This window comes from Acanthaster planci, linkage group LG18, assembly GCF_054643075.1.
Source record: "Acanthaster planci isolate LZ-2023a linkage group LG18, COTS_SCS, whole genome shotgun sequence".
In the NCBI taxonomy this organism is placed as follows: Eukaryota; Metazoa; Echinodermata; class Asteroidea; order Valvatida; family Acanthasteridae; genus Acanthaster; species Acanthaster planci.
Window position 1 is genome coordinate 4,705,638 of NC_141794.1, and position 21,704 is coordinate 4,727,341.

At 38.7% G+C, this 21,704-nt stretch overlaps 1 protein-coding gene across 2 annotated transcripts in view; it reads left to right on the plus strand.

The window, feature by feature from the left end:
- The first annotated feature begins 9 nt into the window (after positions 1-9).
- Positions 10-21,704, plus strand: part of LOC110979530 (lethal(3)malignant brain tumor-like protein 4) — a 38,879-nt gene continuing 17,184 nt past the window's right edge. Inside the window, exon 1 of one of the 2 annotated variants that reach the window (XM_087148843.1) lies at positions 10-67. The gene's annotated coding sequence lies outside the window, so the exon portion shown is untranslated. Of the gene's footprint in view, positions 68-16,598; positions 16,731-21,704 lie in introns of those variants that run through there. The other variant, XM_022235444.2, reaches the window with a different exon arrangement.

A 21,704-nucleotide genomic window follows, 5' to 3' on the forward strand; every position in this document is an offset into this window, starting at 1 on the left:
AGTTAATCCACATGGTTAACTTTTGCTACCAAGTCGTGCAAGTGAAACGCGCACATGCATGCAGCAGGTAAGAAAGTGAAAAACGCTTTTCTTTAAATCGAAAAGTCTCAATAAAGTTTTTCTTGTGGTATATCATGAAGCATTCATGTGTATTGAAATCCATTAACTTTTTATATTTGGTTATATTGCCACTGAATTCCAGTTTTGCTGTTCGGTTTAAAAAGAAACAAGCTGAGGCCAAAAGTTCAACCAATGTCAACATATTATTAGGCCCTGGCCGACATCATACATGTAATCAAACATGTCGACATCATTGCTTAAAATGACTTTCACTTTCTTTGATATGATGCAATAAATATTGAATAATTGACTATGACTGGGAGTTCGTTTCTTGTAAATGAGAGACAGTGTGAATGCCACCTTAAAACCTCAGTGCAGCTGACACCGACTGACATTTTAATAATAATAATCATGATGGTTGATCATCCCATTCGATCTTTACCCCCCAGGACTGTGGGGTTCGATGTCTGCTGCGGTCCCTACCCAAAACCATGGGGGTTCATTCGTGGGAGTGCTGTGGATATCGAAGCCCACAGTTAACAGTTCTGGGGGTATACACTCAATCATAGATTCTTACAAAACTAATTGCCGGCCTCAGTTTTAAGTTATTGTACTGAAAAAGCAAAGAATATTGGTGAATGCAAAAGTCATGTAACAAAGTGCATCATTAAAGGATCCATGAACTGAAATTTTCTAAAAATCACTTTTTGTGTATCTCTGTACTCTCCATGTATGAAAACTGTTTGACATCTTGTTTGAGTTATGTTGACTTGAAAGGGGCACATTCAATGTTGATCGAGCATTTCTGGACAAGTGAGGGCGCTTTTGCTTTGCTGTAAATCCAAGGAAGACATGGTTGAGGTTGCATGTTTTCATGTTCAAATTATGAACTCCAAATTTGCTATCTGGGAACATTCAAGTCTGTGAAAAGATTACTTGCTGGCTTTTTGCTACATACTTACATAACAGTAAATTACCAAAGAAAATGAAATCTACCTTCGCAGTATTTAAAAAAGCTAGAAATTTTCTGTGCACAAATTGATGCAACATTGAGATGCAGTGCCTTAGATAACATCATAGTTTTGCTCATGAATATGCAAATATATATAAGCATAAAAACCAATAAGGCTCCAAAATATGGGTTAAAATTGCAAAACAAAAAATTTTAAATGAGGATAATTGAAACCCAAAGATGCAATTTCAAGGGATTTAGTAAAACTTATAGAACTATTTCTGTTTCATGGTTCCTTTAACCATGTATTATAGAAGGATGAGAAATGGTTAATCAAACTCATTTCTGGAATTAGTATATGCAATATCCAATTTCATTCGTCATAATGCCAATTCAAATAATGTAATTTGATACTGTTTCTCACATTTAGACACATTTCGAGTTCTGAACTTCAGACTGCACTTCCAGTCATGGACCTTATTTATCATCTGTCTTGCCTATTCAAAATAATTTGGACCTTTTTTGGTCCGAAGATTGTTGGGTGTTAAATAAAAAGGTATAAGTGCCCGGGTATGGTCCCAGGCATGCAAACTACTCGTAGTTTAGGAATGCATGCTTCTGTAGGTCAATTCATGAAGTTGGTAAATAGGTTTTGGTTGCATGCCAAACAGAAAGTGTTGTTATTATACCATCCCGAGCACTTCTATGAGTCACATCTCTTGCAACTTCGGTGTACAAGGTTTTTGTTTCCTGCAGTGACCCATCTATAATATCAGAGCCTGGCACTAAATTGTACATAATTCATTTTTATTTTGTGGCGTGCCTGTGCTATTGTTTTGTCCCAATAATTTTTCCCCTTCTATTATCTGGTGATTCTTCCCTGTCAACCCCCCCCATTTGTAAAACAACCCTGAAACAGAAAATGAAAGAGCAACATGAAAAGTTAAGAGCATTTCTACACTGTTACAATAACAGCAAAAAAGAGATCAAACTCCACAGGAGAATTTTTTTTTTTAGGGTTTAACTTTTTGCTTCAGAATCTGCTGCAATGGATAAATGTGTAAACACAGCTCCGAGAGTTGCCAAAACTGAAAAAAAAATTACAATTGTCCAATCTTTTTTAAATGCATGACACATACACGTACATGAACAGGAATTATAATGAGCAATTTGATTGATTAGATATATAAAGTAGAAAATGAGATTTCACATTATTATGTCCATTCGCATTGTGTTGAAACTGTTCCTTTGCCAAACTGCTACCCTGAGTGAGTTTTCTAAATCAGATCAAATATTGACATATTGGTAGTTATTGCCGCTTCGTTATCTGTACCTATGCATTAATTTTTCTTGGAAAAAAAAAACTCTGCATCTAAAGCAATTTCCTCCCCCCCCCAATTTTCATGATCACCTTGTAGACGATACTTTTGTTGTATCGTATAATTTGTGCATGGTGTTGATAGTCACTGCAGTAATGCATCTGTTGGTTTGTCGCCAATAAAGGGAAGGGGCTGTGCAGTAAAAACAATTCTGCCGACTTCATGAGAATTTTACTTGACTAGATTTGTGAATACATGTGTGCTGGATGATGTGACAGAATCTTGTGCCCCCCAAAACGATGTATTTTTAACCACTGCGTGGCCATGAAGTTTGGTGCACTTCCAGTGCCATTGGAGTGGAACACTGTACGTGCCTGTTCAGTTAAGTTTGAGATTGAGCCATTTTGGATCAGTCATAAACAATGAAGGGTTGCTGAAAAAAGAAAGTTTTTATCAGAGCTCAGTTGATTTGAACAGCTTGCCGTCCTCTGACATAAGAGTGAATAAACTTGGTCTTGCAAAGTTGTCACCGAGTGGGGTCTGCCATGGTAATCAAGTCTTACTGTATCTTCCATATACTGCCATCTTCGGTGATCGTCAGGAATAAGGAGCTTCTAAGGTGTTGCATGTAGAAGACTCGATTGAAATATGAAAGACCAAGGATGGAATAAGATGGTATTCACGGTAAAATGTGTCTTCACTGACAAGTGTGACATTCAATTGAATGTACAGTACAGTGTGAGAAAATAATGCAGTTTTTCAGAACCACTGAAAACAGGTCTTAACAGGTCATCTCCTGCAGTGACCATAAGTTCTCATCTAAGCAATACATTGCATTTCAGTGAACTCAACTCTTGCACAAGAAACTTGATCAAACAACTGTTATTTAAAGTAAAAAAAAAGCGACAAAATCTTCATCACAGATATGGTTTTGAATATGCTACTAATTAAAAAAGTATTGTAATCAACCATTCTTATTTACATTTTCACGTTTGTTTACTAAAGCTTGTGGTATGTATTCACCCATAGAATATCATTTGTGCCATGTACCGTGTCGCAAACCTCAAGTTGCCAGTTATATAGCAGTTGTCTTGTAAGAGCCAGAGTATGTATAATAAAAAAGCTGTAGGGTTTACACTGTACCTATTATTGCTTGATAGCGTAGCCTTGAAGCTATCGGGAGGAATCAAACCATTTGCATGCATAGATCTGCATTCATGAAAGTTAACACCTGCGTGCAACCTGCTGCATTTTTACCAATTAATTAATCTCCAGTTGAATGTAACTAATTTCCAGCTATAAGCCATAAACCATGTGCATATTGCTGCCATTTCAAACATTTAGTATAACATGATAGTTGTGTTTTTAATGTCACGATCTATTGAAGTCAACCACAGTTAACACGTGCAAGTCAGTATAGTGCCCAGTGGGTTAAAATCTCTGGAAAAACCAAGTAATAAGTTGAGTTTTCATTTTGTTCTTTTTGTTTACTTCATGACATTTTCTCTCGCTTAACAGTGAATGAGCAGCGTATATATGTACATGCTACTTCGGGTTTTTTTCAAAGCTGAGTTGTTATTAAGGCAAAGAGTTATGCTTCCTGTTAATTCCCTCCTTCCTATTTTGATGGTGCCACCCTAAAGTTTGTTGGGGGGGGACTTTGAAAAAATGTGAAATCAGAAAAAAAAATTTTTTTCTTAGTTTGAACATGGTGCAAAAAGATTCACTGTGTACCATTGTATGCCATGCAGCCAGCTAGCATGACTATTGCTCTTTAACACAAGTTCCTCTCATGTGAAACAAATGCCGCCTGACCTCTCTTGCTGTTGTTATTTTTAACCACTTAATGCTTATTAATTTGCACACTAATCAGTAGTTTAAATAAAGTGAATGAAAAGTTCTGTTTGATAATCCTGTCTTCAAATGCATATTTTATATGTGAAGTGAACTTTTTTTCTGGCTTACATATAATTGCATATTCTGGGGCTTTAGCTGCCGGTAAAATTGCAATGATTTTATGCCTACTCACCACAGCATGACATTCATGATTCATTAATTATTTGTTTCTGTCAAACATTTCCCAGGCGCAATATTATCACATGGAAAACAAACAAACAAACAAAATAAATTAGTTAATTAAATTAGATAATTGAATATTACAGAGCTCATGCATTCTCAGAACTCCCAATTGCTTGTACACTTTTTTTTTCCTTAGTTACTTCTGTCAAACATTTCCCAGGCACAATGTTATCACATGAAAAACAAACAAACAAACAAACAAAATTTGTTGAATGCACCTGGTCATATGGTTTGCAGTTAACATGTACAACCACCAGCCAGTGCGTTCAATTTTCAGGAAAGATGTACCGTATTGGTGTTAGCACACTGAGCTAGCTGCGGGCACATATAAATAAACATGCACACACACATGCCGGCTCGCTTTCCTGATTTGAAGTCCTCATCATTGATCGAATGATGAACTGCTTTGAAAATGAGAAAATGTTTGAAGATTTTTCAAAATTATTGAAAGCATGTTATCACATACACTATATACACACGTGGGCTTTTTTTTCTTCATGAGCACACTCAAAACTGTAGCCTGTCTTTCTTTCGCTTTCTTCAAATTTGTCATTAACATCATCATATTAATATTTTTTGTACAAATATTTCACCTCTACATGTATACAGTACAATGTGTGCCTGCACAATCATATACCTTATGCACTGACTGCAGATATCTCTCCAAGTTGCCCTCTATCACTGTGAAATTTCTCAGTCAGGGGACAAAAATGGCTGTTCCAGTTACTGCACCCAGAGGGGGGGTTCTGCATGAGCACAGTTGACGCTAGTATATAGTGCAAAGATCATCATCGCACTGAGTTGGCTTTTTTTTCCACTCAGCAGTATATATACCTGTCATTGTTCAAAAGATTCAGGCCATATGATATTGATGTTGTCGTACATTGATTGGTTTAGTTATAATTATTACCATGTTCAAAATGTTGCCAGTCTTTCACATGTTTAACACCCTATCATAGACAAACTGATTAAAGCTTCAAATTTGAAGCACTCAGAAACTTAATTGTTACTACCTGTTCATATAAATGAGACTGGGGAAATCCTTGTAAATTCATAGAGCACCTGTGGTCATATTGAAGAAATAAACGCATGTAAGGGGCTTAACTTTGTAAGGTACTATAAATTGTACAAGCATTCTTTCATGTTGCAACACTGACGTACATGTAACATCTAGCATTTACAATGTACAACTGCACATATACATGTACATGTAAGTCAAGTTGTTTTTGATGTGTGAGTGCACATGGACAGTAACAGTCGTACAAGTTTCCTTTTTCGGGTTTTCATTTTGAGGGGCCGAAATGAAAAGTTATCATACCAGTACATGCAGCTGCCACATGATTGACGCACGGTGCTGGGATGAGCGTGGAATTTTAATTGATCTAATTGTACATGGATTCTGAGAAGTCTGAGAGTAGTGTTGAAAAGAGCTCCGGGGGAGGGGGGCGTAGAGTTCCCATGGGGGGCAGTTGCCCCCTACATCACCAGATCACGTGCCAGGCACTTCTCAGGGAGGGGGAATGGGGACAAGGAGGATTGAGTTCCTGTGGGAAGGGAGGGTACACTGGTTTCCCTGCCTTCCCCCCTACACCACCACTGGCAGCATGAAGTCATGATGGCGAATACATGGTGTGTGTGGATTGGGGCCGGGGTCGAGGGGTTAATCAAAGGTTATGGAAAATGTAGTTGCATAGAAAGATAGAGTCAGGGAACATTCATCGAAAGTCATTGTCATAGGGGAATCTGATGTGGGAACCCCTATACAAAGTGACAATAATGACAGTGAGACATAGCCCCCCTCCTAAAAACCTGTCATTACACATGTGGATATGTATTATATAGTACGTCTGTTACTTTTAAAGGGCCTTTGGGATGAATTTTACTTGTGCAACCTTATTCTGCTCTCTGTATGATAACTACCCTTTTTTTGCATCCCTTTTGGGGTTACATGAAAACTATTGCTGTGTTGATAGTCAGGGAAGACACTGTTTATTTTAATCAAAAACTCTGAAACCAAAATTTGCTCATGGAAAACATTTCTGAGAAAGGATTGCGTAGACACTTAGTCTGCAATGATGAACCAACAAAGAAAAAGAAATTTAGGCCAGCCAAAGATGGGAAAGATTCCAGCATTTTTTGTGTACACATCAGTGTAACACAGAGAATTTCAGTCTTTCATCAGGGATGGCATCACACTTTGGCTCACAAACATGAGAATACTCATTAGGACTGAGTCAATTTGAATTATTCACTGTTCGAATATTTGACCTTCAATTCAATCACATATCGGAAAATCTGAATATTCGGTCTTACCAACCAGCAGTTTGTTGATGATTAAACCATACATACAAAATCAGTTGCAATAACGCACACAGTTGTACATAACAATAACTATAATAGCTTCTCACGTCTAGGAGTATCTCCAGCCACAATTTAGCAAGATTTAAGAGACAAACAATATTTCTCGCCCTGTTACACATTTTCTGTTCCTTTTAAATTTTTTAATGATTAATTTACTTTCTGAGTCGTTGTAAGATTTTTGTCTCTTTTCATTTGAATCTACTTGAAACAAGCCCCCATGGTGCAATATTTCTCCTTTAAAACAAAAGAAAATTCTCCCTTTTCATGAGTTTTGCATTCGAATATTCAAATTTGGAAAATAATATTCAATAGTCGATCGAATATTCAGGTATACTTCACAGCCGTAATACCCATTAGCATAAAAAACAAAAAACACCTACATATTCTTTGAAATAGCAAAACAACAATTTTAAAAAAGTTTAATTTGTAAAAGCGATAATTTATCGGTGCCTTTGAATGACTAATATTGTCTCAGTTTAAATGGATCCAGAGGGATCCCTCCCTGTTTTAGATTGTTTTTATAGGGAGAAATGCTTCTTTTTATAGGAAGAAATGCTTCTTCCTATAGAGGGTTTGCATGGCTGCCATCTTGCAGGACAGTGCTTTTGTTCCAAGGATAAAAATGATGCAAAGAGGAGGTTTCCCTGTGGAACAAAACAACTGCCCTGCAAAATGGCTACCATGCAAAGCCTCAATTTTTCTGATTTCTTGGCCCCGGAATGAAGGCAGAGATCCTCACTGAAAACATTGGGCATCTGGGGCACCTTCCTGTCATGAACGCTGCAACTGGGCACCGTAAATGCTGAATCTGCCACTGCAATTATGTAGCTAGAGACAGAGCTAGGTAATCATAATTATGTACATGTAAAAGATGGGTGCCGAATCACCAGTTGGTAAACTTGGTATGAGTGTGATATTTATCTATAGCAGTTGCTTCAATGTTCGCACAGAGTATATCATGTGCCCTCGTATGTTATGAGTCGAAATGTCTATCATCCGATTAACTTGGCTTCTCTAACTGTAGTCTTACACACAGCATTTGTGTGTTTTATAGTAATAGTATTTAATCACTATTAACAGCTTACATGGCGCCTTACATTAATAAAAAACCACAAAGCCCTGAACATGTAATAATAAAATTACATTTGTTAATTACAGTGGACAATTTAAGTTAAAAGATAACTAAATCTAATTAAAATTGTATACGCGCTACCCGCAGTGCCCCACTAACAGAACAACCAACGGATAGGCCAAGCAACCAACAGGCAGACAGCCAAATGGACAAAACCAAGTATACGAATATAATGTGCGAGATTGTCGCAATTAAATATACTAACTTTCTGAATAAAAAAAATCACATCAAAATAGCATCTAATAAATGACAGCACAATTGATGTCAACAGCCAGCTTAAAGAAGGCTAATAACGAGGGACACAGTTGTTTTGAATTAGCAACATCTTTATGTCAATTAAAGGGACATAATGAGGAGAATCCTGATAAAATTTCATTGATTGTGAGTAGTCATCGGATTCCATTAAAGGACCCAGGTAATGAAGTTTTCTTAGGCTTACCTTTTGTGCATTTTCATACTCTTCTTCACTGTAGGACAATTTTTTAAAATCCTATTGGAATTACATGTGAATGTTCTGAAAAGTGCACTGTTTTAAATACTAACGACCTTCAAGCTTCTCCAGACAAGTGAGGGCTCTTTTGCTGTGATATATAAAATCGGGCAAGACATTGTTTGGTGTACCGGTACATGTTTGAATCCCAAATTTGCCATTCGGAAAATATATCTTAGACAAGGTTGCTCACTGGTTTATTGCCATATACTTACTCGACAATAAATTGCCAAAGAAATGGAAGTAACTACAGCAAAATATAAAATATTCAACCGTTTTCTGTGCACAGATCATTGTAACATTGAGGTTCAAAGCTGGGAATGACCTCACAGTTTTGCTCATAAATATGCAAACCATTAGCATTCAAAACCAAATAAGGCTTCAAAATGCAGATTAAAATAGCAAAACAGAAATTGGAAATAAGGTTAATTGAAATACAAAGGTGCAATTTCAAGATTTGTAGTAAAATAATTGCGTTAAACAATCCCTTTAATGTGCTAATGCATTTCTGTTAGCGATGATTTGATAATTTCCCGTTTCTGCATGTAAAGTGGGTATGCAGCTTGTTAAGGTTGATCATCCATTACAGCTACTACTCCTAAAGTATGCCAGCTACAAAGCAGATAGATCCCTGCATGAGAATAACCACATTTTTACATGCATCCTGCTATTCACACTGCACTCATTGTACATGTACATGTACATCTATTTCAATACAGTACACAGGCATTTGATATTTCGAGTTTGGGAAAAAAGTGATGAGCCTTATGCATACTGGCTTGAGTGTAATTGAGAGCGGTTTGGAGATGGTGACCCATGTGCATGGTCAAGGTTCAATGTGTTTTTATTTATTTTTTTTCAGTGAATTGCAAACAGTCACCTACGTATGTGTATGTGCAGATGAAATTTCGGCTGGCAATCGGTTCCAAATTGCTCTTGATTTATCCCTCATATAACACACTGGTTTATGGAGGGTGATCCTTTGCTGTGGCAGTGCTCAGCAGAGCAGTGGAATGAGTTACCTGATAGCTTAAAAGAAGTAGATGAAATTGACTGTTTTAAGTTGAGTCTGAAAACTTGCTTACTAGTTTCCTAAGTGATGCTTAGAATGCACTACTTTCCTGTGTCATCACCATTTCTCCTGCAATTGTATTTTTCTCTTTTGTGTACTCTTCACTGTCCTTTTGCTCTTTAAGCGTATAGAGACTTTTATGAAATTGTGATATGCGCTATACAAAAGCGGTTCGTTATTATTATGTGTAATTTGAGGTTTGATCTTGACCCTCGATCTGCCTGGACTTGACGTGCTGTTGAGATTGTGGTAGTTAAGTTTAATAGTTATCACTTCACTGAGCAGTTACCCTTGCAGTGGCACACAATGCAATGCTGCATTATGAATCTGGATTTGTTGTAGGAATGTTAGGGAGAGTACTGTGAAAAAAGAGTCAGGGATTTAGTTCCTGGTTTCAGCTTTAGCTTCCCAGCAACCCTTCTATACAAATAATGATAACCTTTCCTCATAGCTGCAGTAGGACCGCATAGTCTGAGCCCCCCCCCCATATTCACTCACATAGCATTGCATACCTAGTGTGGACCGAGTCAGCCCTAACAGTCCTCAGTCCTCTAACAGATGAGGAATTGAGGACTGTAAAGGTTAAAGAAATCACGGTGAAAGTATTTTTTTCCTTTAAAGAGTGAATATTATTTTACTCTGGTTTTTTTGTCAATGAAGACGATGCATGATATCCCTAACTGTTCTTCCTTTTGCTGCAGATAGCCCTCCCCCCAAATGTCTGTAAAACCTGTTTTTCAAGGGGGGGGGGACCTTGTGTGGACCTTGCTTAGGTCCACACAAGGTCTACACAACTTATGTTAGGTGGACCTGCTTCTTCTCCAGTCCACACAGAGATGGCAAGGTTGGCAGAACAGGTAGAAAGCCAAGTATTTTGACAGAAGCACAGTTGATGAGCTCTTGGTTTCAGATGGTGACAGAAACTTCAGTACTTCACGGTTGTTAAGTTGTATTCAGTTCGTGGAGTTTTTCACTTGCGAAATTGCTACCATGGTCATCCTGAACAATTAAAATATAAATTAAATGATTTGAGATATCAAATAATCTCAGTGATGGAAATGAATGAATGTTTTAAGACATACTTGTAATGAATACAAAGTCAGGCCAAAACTGTTCCCAAGTAATTAACCAAGTACTTTCACCAGAACATTTGTTTATCACCCTTTCCCAAAATTCAGTTTTCCAATTCCTAGACAGACACTCTAATGGTGACCCTTCCACATAGTGCCTTGTCAAAGTGATGGCTTGTCCCCCCTTTAAATTTTCCCTACCCTTGAACTACATCTTCTGTGTGCTTCGATGTAGGCACTCACTCATAAATGTTTGCATGCATCCTTGCCCGTCCCTGCACATTACATAGACAGAAACCTGATTAGTCAAATACTGAACTTGCAGGCTTGCCAAATCCTAAACCTAGATCACAGCTGTGAATTCCATTTTCCCTTCAGGGTGTATGCAGCGACGTCTCGACAATCAAAGCTCTACCACCCAATTATAGAGACCATCCTTCTTTCATTGACACCTGTGCTGATACTGTAATGCAGATATAAACCTAGAACAAAAACAACCCCTCCCCCAACAAAATTTTGCACAAAAGACATAAACGGACAATGAACTGTTCTCATTACTGGTACGAACAATATGCATTCATTGAAAGGGTTCTACACATTTATACATGTATGTTTATATACACAAAGAACTTGATGATGGCCTGAATGAATGCACTGTATATTTGCAGTTGTTATTATGAACAGCGTTTAATTCAACAGTTTTCTGCTGGATGCACAGAGATGCATGGTATCTGTCTTGGTTCAGAGTGAATCCCATGAATTTTTAAGACTCCTTGTCATGAATCCACCGAGCTTGCCACCGTTTCATGTTTATGATGATTAATGCACAAAACTAATTTAACAGAAAGTCATGCAAGCTGGCCGTGCAGTACGTTGCAGGTTATGTAGGTACACCCATATACCCATCATACATGCATGTGCATGTATTCTAAAGAAAATGAGATGATATCTGGTGGCTAAATATTGATTGACACAAACATGGAATTCTAGTGTTTAAGGAAACCAGTAATGTAATTATGATAATATTCATAGTATAATAGTGTTCTTACCAAGGGTTTTGCTTTTTTGTGGCAAATGCACCAAATTCACATCCTAATTCAGAGGTCTCCTTAAAGGGGAATATATTTCTCTTGACTGCATGCATTCATGGACAAACATCTAGGTAACGTAGACATTTTCATTTGGAAGTGCTGTTTTGTTTTCACTGTGCCTGCTAATTTGCATGTTAATTAATGCATGATGAAAAACTGGTGAGCGATGCCTGTGTATTTTATACATTTCAAAAGACTTATAAATCCATTTGCTTTGTTAAATATATAGGCAAACCTTATATTAGCTCGACTTGTGCTTGTAAATCTGGGTAACTGAAAGGATTCCTGCTCTATGTTCATCTTGAACCTGCCACCATTTATATGCATTCATGCAATGTGTAATAACCAAATATAAAAGTGTTAAAACACACACAAATACCAGTTGAATGGTGACATAATGACACTTAATTTTGGTTTTGCAATATGCAGTGGGGTAAATCTGTGTGCCAGAGACTTGGGGTGGGGACGGGGGTGACTTGAATCCCCAAATGACCCGGCTGTTCATGAAGCATATGGTCATCCCTTAACCTCACGTCGCAGTAGTGCATTTTAAAGCTTTTCTTCCTTTTTTAGTATTATTGCCCTGATTTTGATTTTTGGAAGTTCGAAAAAATCTCAAAATCCATCTTTTTTTTCTCACCACGAAGAAAGTGTTTGTGAGGGAGGAATGATGCACGTTCAGCTTTCTGATGGATATAACTTTTAGTTAGTTTAGTTTTAAGAAGCAGAAAATCTTTTCTCGCAATCTCCCTTTTGCTTTCCGGTCCTTTTCAAGAGCTTATACTCTGCTCCTTTTGAAGAACAGGAAATGAAAGGGGACCTCGAATTTCTTTTTCAAAATTACATACATTTGTTAGCCACCCTTCTCGTAGAACGTCATTTATACCTCAACGTTACCCCACCCATAAAAAAGAAAAGCAATTTAGGCAACGATTCTGTTTGTTCACATTTTCCACATTTCAAATCCCTCAGGTAATGTTGTAGATTGCCAAAACTACTTTGCGAGTTCAAGGACGTTTAACGAGGGATCTCTGTTTTTACGCACTGAGATTTTCAGAAACGGCGCACCCCTTTTTCAGTTTCTATGAGGGAGGTGAAGAGAAAGACACTTTGGATGAAAACATTATTTTGATGAAGTGGTTTGGGAGGGAACACGGTAAAGAAGAGATCGGTGTACTGATCCTACCCACAGTACACAAACTGGAAGATATTTATAAAATGCTCTCAAGGGTCCCGTTAGTTCCTTATGCCAGCATTTTTTATTTGATTGGTTTTCGAATATATACCATGACATTTTGGTAAGGCTGGAGGAAGGGGGAGAAATAAGAATCTAAAGCTCCATTTTCCCTATATAGTTAACTTACCTAGGGGTCGGAGAAGAGGAAAAACTGAATTTAGTCCGTTATTTTTTCCAAACACTAAAAACAGTATCGGGAAAAATGATGGGAATTTTTTTTGTCGTTTTACTTTCCCCCCCTAAAATTGCATTATTCGGAGTCGGCGGGGTTTGTAATCCAACTAATTGAAAACGGAAGTTGGCCTTATACTCTCCACCCATCGTGTAGAGTTTAGCCCTGGTTTCCGGGAGCGGAAAATGGGAAGGGATGTAATTAAGGTAGGCCTGAATATAAAGGGGTGTAAAACGCAGAATATGTAAATGTGTGGACATAGAGCTGGAAATAGCGGACTCCCCCCCCTTGTTTTCCCATGGAGGTTTTCCGTAATCGTTGTTTTTCAGTATTTGTTCGAGTTGGCTTTATACTTATCCCTCTCGATTTTTTCCCGTTCCATACGTCAGACCTCTAGTAGCGCTTATCCTAAATCTGTCGCTTTCTCCTCTTCGTCCTGAGCTTTAGGCCTGTACCATAATTCAGGGCATTGCCTATCAAAGAAAAGTTTCTGGAAGAGAATGGATCTTTCTCAGCCTGATACTTGGTCGAACTTTCAGAAAATGTAATATACAAAAATTTTTGCAAACTGGTTGTACATAAATTGTTTTCATCGTGACTGGGTTCACTGTGCTGAAGTACATGTAAGCCGCAACATGTTGAACCCAAACATGAAAACCATCTGATGAGTTACGTAATGATAGTGGTTTGGGCTTTCAAAATCATGCACTTATTTATCGGGAAAATGTCCCCGGCCATCCCTCCAAACTTGTCGCTGTTTTCCAATGCAGTTATGTATTCACACCTACACGAAACTGTGGATTTGCCGTTGAAGAGTTTAAGTTGAAAATACATAGACACGTGAATTTATGGGACTCCGCAATTTCGTCCGATATTGCCATCACCCTTAAAATCTCCTGTTGGGGAAGTGCACTGGAGCATGACCAGTAAGGTATATGCTTTGTAATTCTTGCATAATAATGAAATCCACTCGTGCGTGACTCTCAGTCTTCCCAAGTGGCAAGTAAGCGGCAATTATAAGCCCTTGAAAAGAGACCACGAGGATTCAATTTTACCGTCTCGATACATGTACCCGTGCAAAGAAAAAGTTCAGCAAGTTCTCGATCTCGTTTTGGTCTGGAATCTACAGGGTTGGCACTGTAATGATGACCACAGTGAAGAGTGGAATGATTGAAAAACAACGAGTTGGCAAAACGATATGCCGCATTGCATTCTTGGTGAAAACGGCAAGTTGTGTTATATGAAAAATGGGTTTGCGGGTACGCCATCCAATCAATCTCTTTTGGGCGAGTTGTGGTTCTTAATAAAAGAACCGTTGAGTGTTAACTCGACGTTTCGGCCAGTGTGCTCTGGCTGTCTTCAGGAGAGTGGACGGAGGACGGTCAGCGCACACTGGCTGAAACGTCGAGTTATTACACTCACCGGTTCTTTAAAGAACCACACCTCGCCCAAAAGAGATTGATTCCATGGCAGCATGCCGTACCCGCAAACCCATTTCTCATGTCTCTTCCACCGTGCAAAGCTTCAAATCTTAAGTTGTGTTATAACCATTGTGATGTGTGTGCATAGCGTAAAGTCATATCAACGACAGAGTATTCCGAGTTCAATTTTCGCATGATTTTAGTGGCGCGTTTTTGTTGCAGCTTGGAGGCATTATTCCTTCATGGCTGCGCCAACACGCTGACATGTGTATAGACAAGACCCTACAAACCAAGGAAACACTGAAATGTAACTTATATTTGATAAGAAAACGAACTAAGTGTAGGCCTAGTTCAAAATTTATTGGACTGTTTTCTGGGGAAGAACACTGCGTTGTAAAATAACATACCAGCTCGAGTTGTTTTTTTTATCTGGCTTGCAACGTGAAATATGAACTAATCAAGCTAAACTAAACTTTAGCATATGTTGTCCCATTACAAAATAATTGTGTTGACATCATGTTATTTCAGGTTTGTCAGTAAAGCAAGCCAAAGCAAACTGCCCGCTGATGATGGCTTTTAATAAATCCATTGGGTTTCATGCTTTTCAGTTGTGGCCGCTTCTCCAGTTGCGAGGGCAGGTGGGGGTCCCATAAGCATAAACACTTGTGCGTGGATAAAGTCTTTGACAAACGGTTTGTGTGATAACTTAAGTAACTCAACTGTCGTGGTTTTTTTCTATAGGTAAAACTAAACACCAATATTAAGAGATGCGCACGGCATGACGCTGCAAACTTGGGCGGGTTAGGTCAGGCTTGCTACTGAGACGGAGCGTGACACTGTGACCTCGATCACTGCCCTCTACCCGTTCACAAAACTAACGGCAACCGTTTAAACGCCCGTACCAGAAAGCTTCTAGTTTAACTGCAAAATGAGACGGTTTGAATTTTTCTTATTTCTCCATGCCTATTGTGGTAACCGGTTTCGGGCTGCGGCGATTCATCAGTGATTGCCACACGTCAATGACAGTAGTCGGTCCACCGTGATACGGCAGACTCGGAGAATTCGAAAGGAAGTTACGTGGGATATATAAATATATTGAATTTCAAGCCGTTGCGATATGCCCTTGCACATGGCGAACATGCAAGTCATGGGGCCAAAATTGTTTGGTATAATAGGTCCGTATGGCCGCGTACTCCACGACACTCACCGTAGCCTACTCGTGTGAAAAGAATTGATTGAAATGCACGATCTCATACTGCTTTACACATGTGCAAAACAGAAACATAATGCATGGGTAACGTGACTAACTTTTTTTTGGGGGGGGGGAGGGGCGGGCACTTTTTGTCAAAACTCCACGTGGCACCGGTCTTTTCGTCGTCCCCCTCCCCGCAGCATGCTCCGTATCCGGTGATACTAGCTGACTCTTCAGGCATAAATTTAAGGACATATCTGTAGTGTCTCCTAGGTTTTTGTTTCACCACTGCTATTTCTGGAATGACGTTTCATTTTTTTTTTTGTTAATATACAGTCGCCATGACTAAACCGTCTTGAAATTTCCAGTGTGAGCCCTGGAGCATATGGAGCTCTGAAACCAAAAAAAGACGCCCCTTCAGGCCTTGAAGTTGCGGCCCTCGCTGTGTAGTAGCTGAGGCACGGGCTAGTTGTAGTGGAATTCGATTCCAAGCAACAATGCGTCCAAATCTTTATCTAATTCCAGCTTATTGCTGACATTTTTTGTGAAGTGGGTCACATTATGCAGCATGTTTTACTAACTGCTCTGAGTGAGGAAAGAACTGTCAAGTGCCTGTCAACATTTTGCCGTAGTGTTAAACCAAACGGCGAATGTTTTGTAACGTACAGCCCTATAGCGCACAACGAATTTTGTGCCTTGTACATGTACATGTACAGTACATGTGTATATATACAGTACATGCACATTGTACAGGGTGTGAACATGTCGAATGTAGTAGGCCCCTGGTGTAGAGTAACTGACCGCAACGTCTTATTCAAACACCGCTTTTTGTCGTGTTTCCAATTGTTTAACGGATGAAAAATAATCGAAGACATAAGTACATTAATTCTAGCTTCCCTTGGGGGTAATGTTTGGCGCAAATACTGAATTTTAGTCAACTAAACTGAATTTCCCGAACTCAGTCTGACTGTACGGCGGGGGTGGTACGCCATTACGGTAAGAGCTATTTTGTTATGCAAATGAGAGGCCGCCATTTGGTCGCTGACGAAGCACGGCATGGCCTCTGCTTGCCAAGCCTGACGGTGAGAGATTTTCGCAAATTTCACTACTTCAGAATTGTTTTAAGACTATCTGTACAACGGGTTTAGATCGGAAAAAGTTTGTTCTTCACTTTTATGTAGTTTTCTAGGCCCCAATGTAGTTATTTAGTGTTCATAAATCGTAAAGAGTCTTGACCCGATACACCGGCGTATATGGGGAAACAGGCACATCGCGCGTTACGGAAGTTTTCGTTTGCACACGTTTGTGAGGAAAAATTGCAAAATGACCTCACATTTTTCGTGTTGCAAAGCTTATATTCTTCCTCGATTTCACAGTAAACGTCGATTTACTAACAAAAATCAACTTTCCAGTACTTCAAGGGTGAATTTTTCCTTCCATTCCTTCATGTTTATTCAGTTTTGGTGTCATTTTGGGGTAAAAGAGTGATTTTTCTGTGACGGAAGTTGACAACTCTGAAAGAAGCAAGTAATGTTGGCTGTTGAGGCATTGCATCGGATTTTCTTTTCGTTGAGAAACTTGGAGCAGATTTCTTAACGATTAAAAATACTCATTTTCAGGTTGTTTAAGATCGGGGAGATTGTCATTTTCTGCAAGTTTATTAATTTCCTTATGGTGTTTTGCCGTGTTTGTGTTTGTGTGTGTTGTGAAGTGGAAATAAAACGCATTTTGTGGGCTTAAAAAGTGTTGAAACTAAGAATTGCTGCGCATACGTGTCTCCAGTTGATTTGTACTGCAGCTGTGCGTGCGGGCCCGGCGTGCTTTGTCGCCATTACTAGACGACTGGCTTTTTTTCTTTAAAATGTTTAAGCGTGTGTATCTCCATTTTTCAAAACACTTTGTAAATTCCGTGGAGCAAATTCAGTCTTGGTTTGTGCACGCTTATGATTTCAGTTATAATGAATGAAATTATGGTTTGTTGTTTTTCTGGTTTTTTGAATTCTTATTTGTTTGAAGGGTGGATTCTTCAAGATGAAATTAAGTTTTATCCCTGTCAAGGTTCTTAGGAATTTTGTCGACTGAAATTTTTAATCGGAGACAATAAGAAAAAAAGAAAAGACAACTCAACTTATTAATATTACTTGATATTAAAATTACTTAATCTCATTAAAAGCATGAAAAACAGTGGGCGACGTACATTTCTTTCACTTATGAAGTATGAATTTGTGTTTAAGTTCACATGGAGAAATGTATCATGATGCCATAAACGCGCTTTAGCTGTCTTCACTTAAACACATTTTTGGTATAAAATAACAGGTGAATATTTATGTAAGCTCGCTATAGCACCCAGGCACACCTGGTGTGTGCCTTTTCTAAATTCAGTTTGTCTTTAAGTTTTCCTTTTTCTTTTACTGTTTTTGTCAATGAGATACACATTTTCCTTTTTTCCCTTAGTTTCCTTTTTTTATTCATGACTGGCTACATGAAATTAATAACTGTGAAGACCCCCAAAAAACTGTCAGTAAAACTTTATGCCCCAGTTTAATTCTTGTTCTGTTCATCTCTATTTGTGGAACCCCCTCCCCATTCCTTTCATCCTTCCCCCCCCCCTCGGTAAATGCTAGATTGGCCACTACAAACTGCACAAGACAAGAATACTCAATAATTCACTTGTGATGTGACACTGTCATCAAGTTATGGTGCTCATGAATTCACATGATTACATTTGCATAGATATACGTGTACACGCCGAGTTTTTGACACCACTAAGGATGTTGGGGAGGCTTAATTTGCTTGACTATCTGCAATTTAGGGTTTCACCAAACCAGTAGAAGGCATTCCCTAATTCCATACAAACTATATCAATAAACACTGAGGTAACTACCGTACTTATACTGAAGACTAACCAAAGCTTACATGGGGTATTGTCTCTTCTTAATCATATTTCTTTGTGCTGAGCTAGGAGACAGCGAAATTCAGGAACATTAAGTTGACGCCTCTCAAATCAGTAGCATGAGACCTGGCCATACAAAGTGATCAATGCATGATATTCTGTCTGTTTTTAATCTTTTCGATTTCAATTATAAGAATGAGCTCATTTTTGAAAGGCAAAAGATGTGTCTACACTGTCATCTATGACTGATCAGAGTAACTTTCATGAAGAGTTTAAATGATTTTGACCCACAGTGTCTTTTGAAAATATGAATATAGGAGCAGAGCTCATCTCAGTAATGCCCCATGTCGTAGTTCAGACTGGTTACATTCGGTCCAAGGTCAACCAATTGATAACAATTCTATGACAGCGTGGTGGAAACCGTGCAGTCTCTACAGTGCTGATTCATTTCAGCCGGTCATTTATTTGTATCTTTGCGTCTGAGGTAAATCATGTACAATAATAAATTTTTATGCTACATTCGAGAATATAGAATGAACAGAACCGTAAATGGTTGTTCCCAACAGTCACGACTGTTTGGGCAAACGGAAAACAAATTAAATGATCGGAAAGTGTTCATCTTTATCGCAAATAGCCTCATGTGAGTCAATCACTGTAATTAGACTTTCACAAGTCTACCTATTCTGTGAAAAGGCTCTTCACAGGTCTCACGGCCTCAAAATGTTGTTACATGATTTCCACCCCCGTTCTGACCCAGGTACAGCCAATAGAATTTGGCCTGCAAAAAAAGAAAGAAAGAAAGAAAAAAAGCGATGTACACATGTACTGAACTGTGCATTTTTCCTCCTGACCCCTTTAGTCTACCCGAGATAAGTTTTGTGGGGTGACTTCCTGTATTTCTCACATGTGGACGAACATGTGTGAGGAGAATTGAATTGCCTGAGCACACATGGAGTAATATGCCAAACGGTAGAAATAATTTATTCCTAAATGGCTGAGGATGTAGAACCTATATTCCACTTTGCATGCTGTACACAGGTAGGGTTACATACAACAGTGCTCTCGGCAACATTCAACATTAACCCAGACGATATCATTTGCCTTTTATCACGGCGCATACAGTTGTAAGCCTTCATGTTTAGTTGGGGCTGTTACCTTGCCATTTTGATTTTTGAAAACAGTAGATAGGTATTAATTACTTTATTGTGGGTGGGGGAGCTCTTAAATTTTTTCTGGGTGCAGACACGGTGAGTTTTCATGTCAATTATTAAACGGAATAGCTAGATGGTGTAATGCAGGGTTTAAAAAAATATCTGTCCCTGGTTTTTTCTTCATTGTGCTGTTTTGGTTCTCCAAGTTTATTTGGAGATATCCAAATACTCGGAGATTATCTTTCATGCACTTTTTCAAAGTTATGCCTCATTTTTGTGCATGTACATGTACAATGTTTAAGTCTTGTTTAAAGTAGTCATGCAAGGTCAAAACCAAGACTTGACAATTTATATTGAGCATGCATGTACACGTATGTCTGTGTTGTACATGTATGTGGGCACAGATGATTGGGTTCATGATGTACATCTCCTGTGTGTGTTTGTACATTCACATGTAAGTTAACATGTTCATTGTGCCTTGCATATATAGTTGTGTCAGCCCCATGTGTGACACTCTGGAAGTGAGTACTGAAGCTGTTGTTTGCTTTCTTTTGAAGGCCTTTGAGAAAACCAGCTTGTGTAATTGGTAGTTATTTCTAGCAGCAATACCTTCAGGGTTCCCGTGGCCTGGAAAAGTCATGGAATTGTGTAAAAATGACTAAGTCATGGAATTTTTCAAACACAGCGTGTGATTTCTATTGCCAGATACTAGTGCTTAAAATGCGTGATTTTTATGTGCAACTTTAAAAGTCTGAATAGTCCAAGAAAATGCATTATTGGGTCATATAGATTTTCATAATTTGGTCATGGGAAAGTCATGGAATTTATGTGTCCTTTAGGTGCAGAAACCCTGGACATTTTTCTGACAGTGATAAACTGTTTTATGATGTGCCAAGATAATTGTCATCAGAAAGCTTTCTTATGTCTCTAACTGCTTAATGTTAGGAAAAGTAAGTCACGAGTTGTATGCGGTTCTTTGTAAATATTTGTTTTATGACACAAAACTCAGTGAAGCAGGCCAGTCACGTGAGCAGTCACATCTTGCTCCTGTGGTTTAACATTGCTGCATGTGTTTAACGCATGAAAACATCTGACGTATGCAAAGCAGCATGCAGGCTGTAATTGGAGTGAAAACAATAGGGCACGATATGCTGGTACAATGTTATCATTCCCTTTTGCTGTCAAAAATGGACAGAACAAAATCTGCGTGTCGGCGTTGACACTTAAAAAAAAAAACCGGACTGTGATTTTTAGTTCAAAACAGATATCGCACCCTGTAGTTTCAATCCCACTTTTGCTGCCCCCCATGCTGGTGCACATGAACAGTGGAGAGGTCAAGACTTGGCAAAACATGCAAAACCATCAGAGAACACGGTGAACATCATGGTGACTTACCGGCCTCCGTTAGAGTTTTGTGTCTTATAAATGTTCTTGGCGTGATAAAAACCGATGCAGAAGTGCACATGCATATACATGTAGTTTGCACATGTACATTAATTCTCCTATACTGACACGTTAGGCAGAGCACATGTACATGTACATGCATGTACTTGAGATACGTATTTGGTGCGTACATGTACATGTCAAACACAATAGCGCACAAAAGGGATTAAGTTTGCATGTGAATGCAATCATTTGAGAACGTGCACATCATGAATGTACCTACAGAGCAGAAATGAACATTTGAAATTGTCAAATCTTGGCTCAACAAAGAACTGATTAGCATGTGATACCAGGGAGCAATTAAAATGGTCCTCTGTAATAGCTCCATGGTGATGCCTACATGCCCATGTACATGCCCATGTGCACTGCAAATACAGAGGAACCATTTAACTGGTTTGAAAGTGTCATGATTGTAGGCCAATATCATGGTTATAAATCTGCTTGCAGGAAGTGAATTTATCTTGCAATCGAATGTACTGCAGATTAAAGCAATTCCCTTCCCACTAGTGCATGTCGTGATCCATGGCTTTTGAGCATCAACACCGATGTGAGACCAAAATAATGGAGAC